Here is a 6,707-nt window from a genome sequence, read left to right on the forward strand (position 1 = left end):
TAGTTATCCTGGATATCCTCCTCCTGGGGTTGGTCTCATGACCCAGAGTTTTAGGGACCCTAATCGTCAGTTACCATTTATCACAACTTTGGACTTGCCTGACTTGTCGCGCCTAACGAACGATCCCATTAATTATCTTTCGTTTTGGCCGCCAATGCCGAATAAGTTGCCTAGTGATATTCCTAAGTTTGAAGGCAAATCGGGAGAGGACCCGTTGAACCATGTGATGACTTATCACCTTTGGTGTGCGTCTAATTCCATTTTAGATGATTCAATCCGTTTAAGGCTTTTCCAGCGCACTCTAATTGGTCTTACGGCCAAGTGGTACATTGAGTTACCGCGAGCCACTTTTTATAACTTTAGTCAGTTAGCTACTTTGTTTTTAACTCATTTTCAGTTGCCAGTCAAATATGACAATGGCACGGAATTACTAACGTCATTGAAGCAGTCAACGTCCACTTACATTTCAGATCACATTCATGAATGGAGATGTCGACGACGTTCAGTGAAGGTTTTTATTCCGGATAAGATCTTAGCTGAATGGTTTGTAAAAGCTTTATTGCCAAAGATCACTGAGGATGTAGCTAAGGCCAGAGTCATTATTGAGGAGCAAGTAATTGCTCAAGCACAGTACCTTGACTTATTTTATACTCAGTGAGGTACGTTACACGAGAAAATCCCCGATCTTCCTAAGCAAAATCAAATCGGTGCAGCTCCTTCAGGGTCTCATGCCGCTGACGGTATGATTGGTACGGTTAACACCAGAAGTAAGAAGAAGTCTTCCCAGAATTCTTCTCCTATCATAACCTTGCCAGATTCCCTGACAGGAGATTCTTCCGTCGAAATTTCCGCTGATATTCATGTTGTAGAGTCATCTACAGCCAAATCAAAATCTGGTGGTAAGAAGAAAGGGAAGAAGAAAAATAAAACAGATAAAAATTCGAAAGAGAAACCAGAAAAAGCAGAATCAAATGATGAGAAACGCAAACCTCGTTATCCTTGTCTCATTTGTGATGAAGAGCATTTTACAAGAGACTGCCCTCATCATGCAGAGGTTACAAAAATTGTCAAAGGTTCCCAAACGCCTGTTGTTTTGAAGGATCCTTTTCCAAGTCAAGACAATAAGATGATAGGTTCTTCCTCAAATGCCAATGAAGAACCCATACTGATGATGTCCCATGTTAGGATTGTGACTCGATCGCATGATTATGGAAGTAAAAGTCCTGTTGATGGTAAAGAAGCAGAATCTTCTCATTCTAACCCATCAACCTCAGCTCCCGGTTCCGATCCACTACAGATCGAGAAACCTAATCTAGACTTAGTAATCAAATCGCCCGCCAAGGGTATACTTCGAAAGTTAGCTTTCAATCCACATGTGAGAGCGGCTCAGAACTATAACATTATTGAAGATTTAGCTGTTTCACCTTCAGCAATGTCGGCTTTGGAAGTGCTGCAATCATGTCTAGCACAACATAAATTACTATTGTCGGCTATAGGAGCTGTTGACGTTCAGGACTCGAACCTTATAATTTTCGATATAGAAAATAGTACACCGCGCTTACCTCATCAAATGGTTTTCCAGATCCCAGTGTTAGTAAAAAACAGACCTATTCATAGGACTGTGATTGATGAGGGAGCCTCAATGTGTATTATGTCGATACAGTGTTGGAGATCACTTGGTTCTCCTTCGCTAAATCAATCCCCGATGATTCCAAAGGCCTTTGATGGCCGTGGGTTTCATCCTTTTGGCATTCTATAGGATTTACGTATAGGGGTAGAAGGCAAAACTGTTAATCTAGATGTGGAGGTGGTTGATGCCCCTCTAGATTACAACCTTCTCTTGGGTCGTAGTTGGTCTTACGCTATGACAGCTGTCGTTTCATCGGTCTTTCGGCTTATAAAGTTCCCTCATAATGGAAAGATCATAACAATAGACCAACTGACTTATTTTTCATCCGACCCAACCTCTTCTGAAAGCATTCAGCATGTCGGCAAAATGACTATCTCGTATAAGGATGTTGGAGTAGGACTAGTTAAAGATGCCGGTTTACTGGGAACTTTTCCTTTTCCTCCTATCAATGCATCGTCTTCTTTTGCAACCATTCATATGATTTCGTCAGACACCAATGTTTATGATGATCCTTGGATCGTGCCTTCCGAATCTGAGATCGACTCATTTGGTGATGTTATGCCTTTGAGTCCATACGAAATTGCGTATTAGGCCGTGCAGTCATTTTCCGACCCATCTTCAACCAAATTTGACTTAATGAATGTGGTCCATGAGGAATCACTTTTCACATCCAACTCGGATTCAACAACATTTTCTGAACTTGTTCACACTGATGAGAAAATTCGTGAAATCCTATGTGTCGATGATTTACCATGGGAAGATTTTCATCACCAATCTTTGTTTTTACCCGAGAATGATTGTTTTGAAAATGATTTATTATCAATTTTTACGACTGAATATGTCAAGGAACCTCAGAATCCAATGAAAAATCCTGATTCAGAGTTAAATTTGGGAAACATTTCTCGAACTATTCCTATTGATATTTCAGTTAAAACTGGAATTGTTGAAAACATTCATATAGGTGCCTCATGTATGGAAGATGAAATTCAAATATATAAGGCCCTATTTCAAGAATTTCATGACGTGTTTGCCTGGTCATATGAGGAAATGCCAGGAATTGACCCCACAATTGTTGTTCATGAAATCAAAACTTACTCGGATGCTAAACCTGTCCGGCAACGCTTGCGTTAGATTCACCCAAGAAAAGCTGTTGCTATTAAAGCAGAAGTTGAAAAATTACTCAAAGCAGGTTTCATTTATCCAATTCCGTTAACAGATTGGGTATCGAATATTGTTCTGGTTAACAAAAAGCAAGGGACAATAAGAATATGCATCGATTATAGGGACATTAATCGAGCCTATCCAAAAGACAATTACCCAACTCCCTATATCGATCAAATCATTGATGATTGTGCCGACAGCGAAATATTCTCTTTCATGGATGGTTTTTCCGGATACAATCAAATCAATATTCTACCTGCCGATCAACCAAAAGCGGCTTTCATTTGTCCATGGGGGACATTTTCTTATTGCAAATTACCTTTTGGGCTCAAGAATGTCGGGGCAACTTTTCAAAGGGCCATGTCTTATGCATTTCATGACATCAAGCACATTGTGCAACCCTATCTCGATGATTTGCCTGCTCATTCATTACATCGAGTTGATCATCTCATCCATTTACGAGCAATCTTTATGAGGTGTAGGCATTATCGGATTAGGTTGAATCCACACAAGTGTGTTTTCTGTATAGAAACAGGTCGGTTGCTGGGGTTTGTTGTTTTGAAAGTCGGCATTCGCGTCGATCCCTCGAAGGTTGAAGCTATTGTGAAATTGCCTCCTCCTTCGAGTCTTCGCCAACTCCAAAGTTTGCAAGGGAAAGTGAACTTTTTACGACGATTCATTCCTAACTACGTCGAGGTTACAAAGGGTTTTACCCGGTTGTTGAAACAGAATACTCCATTCTATTGGGATGAGATAGCTCAGAAATATTTTGATGCACTAAAACACGCGTTGACCCATGCATCGTTATTGCATCCTCCCAACTACAACCAGGACTACTTCTTGTATCTCGCCACCTCCCATTCCACCATTGGAATGGTGTTAGTTCAGGAACATGAATTCGATACTGAACATGAGATATATTACCTTAGTCGAACTTTAAATCCAACTGAACAAAAATACTCACATGTGGAGAAATTGGCATTGGCAGCTATTCAAGCTGTCCAACGTTTTCGTCACTACATTTTACTATGTAAAACTACAGTAATTTCTGATTGCAACCCTATGATCTACATTTTGACCAAGCAATTGCTAGGGGGAAATTACTCGAAATGGATTGTGATCCTGCAGGAGTTCGACTTGGAATTTTAAAAATCTAAGTCGAAGAAATCTTTAGTTTTTGCAGAGTTAATGTGTGACTTCCCGCATGCTGACACGGAAACTGTGGTGGAGGAGCCCATTATGGACGAATCCTTGTTTCTAATCAGCACTTTAGATCCGTGGTTTGGGGATATCATCGTTTATCTCCAGACCCAATCCTTTCGGCCAGAAATTTCAAGGTCAGAACTGTTAGCCTCCTATACCAATAGGGTTTCATATTTCATGATTGACAGTGGAAGTGCTAAAAATGTTCATCTTTGATGATACAAAGGTTCCATTTTTTGTGGACAAAGCAAAAAGTTAAAACATGTAAAGAGGGTATGCCTTAAAAGAATAATCAAAGGGTAAGAAAATGAATGGGTCAAGAAAAATAATTGAAATGAACCCCAAAGAAAGACCAGGAAAGTGGCCAATCAAAATGCCACTGCTATCTTGATGGATGGCTCAACAGTTCAAACTGGGCCATGCCATGTTTTAAATTGCCTGCTTTAGACTAGGGAATGAGTACCTGTTCAAACAGTTCAAGCTTGACAGATGACTAGCTGGATAGAGAAAGGAAGGAGCCCACCAGCTTAATCTGGGCCCTTGGAAGATATAAGGGTAGATCTAGGTAGGAGGGCCGCAAAAAGAAAAGAGCATATGAGGGTTTGCAAGTTTAAATGCACCCTCCCTGAAGTAACAAAAGATGCTAGGTACTAAGTTGGGTAGGTAGCCGGAAGTTGCAGAAGCCTGATCCTATTCAGTTTTGGCCTTGATCAGGAAGGCACATGTCAACAGTTGCAGAGGTATCCATGCAGCATTTTGAGGACAAAATATAGGAGCATGTCTAACTCCCCCTGCTTTCCCCTAAACACTCTCTTTCTAACATCCCCTGGAGGACTTTAGGACCTCCCTAAAATAGTCCTCCTTGTATTTCTTCTTGGAAAAATTCATGACAAGTTTTCACCTTCTTCTCCAAAAAGAAGCCACATTTCTTGTGTAAAATCATTCCCCATCTACTTCTAAATCTAGGTTTACTCACTAAACTTAGTTTTCTATTCCTCACTTTCAATATTTCATATCCCCAATTCACACTGACTTCTAACTTTATTATCTAACTCCCTAAGCACCCCTTTTTCCCTACTACTATAGCACTATTGTGAAAAAGCCCAAAACATATGTAAATACCGCCCCCCCCCCCTTGGGCATTATAGCCATATATGCAAAGTTCGGCAAAGATCACAAAATCAAAGGTTGCTTGTATTTGGTTCATTTTATAGAAGGGGATTGAATTAACACTTGGTTGGTTCAATAACCCTTATCTGCTTTGCGAAACCACAAAGATTGCATTAAACCCGCCTATTGTATAAATTTTGTAAAAACCCACTTTATTCGCTTTCCCAAAGTCTGTATTTCGGCGCGCCCCACCAAAAAACAAAAAATATTAAAAAATCCCCTCCGGGTCCTGCCGTAGCGCATTCGCACGTCTGCAGCCCGTCGTCCGTTGGATCCGGGCCCTCCCATCTGACGGTCCACAACGATTTTGGACCACCCCTTACATCCATCCTTTACCGCCCGAAATTTGTCAGAGGGTGACGTAGGGCCAGGGACGCATGCCCGTCTGTTACTGGAGTGGGCGGCCTCTGACCATTACCGGGCCCGTACGCTAAGCGGTCCGATAATACCGCTAACCACTTTCATTAACCGTTGTCCTGCTCCCGCCCCACGTCATCTCCGCATCAGCGCTACTTTACCCCACCCCCGCCATTCCTCTGACCTGTCCGCCACATCGCCCATCCACGTCACTCCCAATCACCAGCCGCCACATCACTCCTTCGTACCTTGTCGGACCACTGACGTCATCCACTAAAAAGGCGCCAAATACCAAATTTTTTATATAAGTGCGCAAAAATCGTTTTTTCCCCTTTTTTTCGCCGAATACGCACTGTATTCCTGCATGACTGTTTACGTTGCTTGTTCGCCAACTCTGAAACTTGCTCCCTCGTTGCTGGTGCCGTGTGTCCACCTAACCTTCAACACCCTCATCATACTGTACCCAGGTACTTATCAGATTCCCCCTGCATACCTTGGTCCTTGCATAATTCACTAAATCAAACAAGAAAAGAGGGAAAACATAAGAATTGCTAGGAATCCTCAGTAACTAGAGCTTCATTTCCCCACTGTAATCCCAAATTCACTTACAAAGGACCCCCATTGTGCAAAATTATCACAAATTCACAGCTTATTGCGCATTTGCGAATCTGAACCATTGCCAGACAAATCTACTGAAAAAGAAATTCTCAGTCCTAGCATTTGCTCTTTAAATCTCTCCTAGGAGCATTTCAACTCAGTTTCACCCCAGTTTACCTCTTTCTCTCTGAAAATTGCCCTGCTCATTGAAATTCACTACCCTGTGTTGCTTTTTCCCAGAAAATCAAGTTCAAATACAATTCCAAGTATCAGTTAACAATGGAGACCCCTGTGGCATTAAACATTGCACCTTTGAATGCCCCACATAAGGACCTAGAATGGTTGGCCCTTGCTGACAGAGATTATCAGATTAGAGAAACTGTAGAGTTGTGTAACAAATATCACATAGAAACAGTTTGTGAGTTGAAGAAGAAACACAGAGATGGTACTGACCTCTTGGGAATCTGGAAGTCCCACTTGCCAATCTATTATCTCCCTCAGGTCAATGAGTTCCCTGATTTGATTCACCAATGCTGCACGAATTATGACCCCAATCAAAGGGCCCTTCTGAGTCCTTCAGGCTCTGTCT

Source organism: Pinus tabuliformis, chromosome 6, assembly GCF_031772625.1.
Source record: "Pinus tabuliformis cultivar Carrire ecotype Pingquan chromosome 6, CPIR1, whole genome shotgun sequence".
NCBI classification, from domain to species: Eukaryota; Viridiplantae; Streptophyta; class Pinopsida; order Pinales; family Pinaceae; genus Pinus; species Pinus tabuliformis.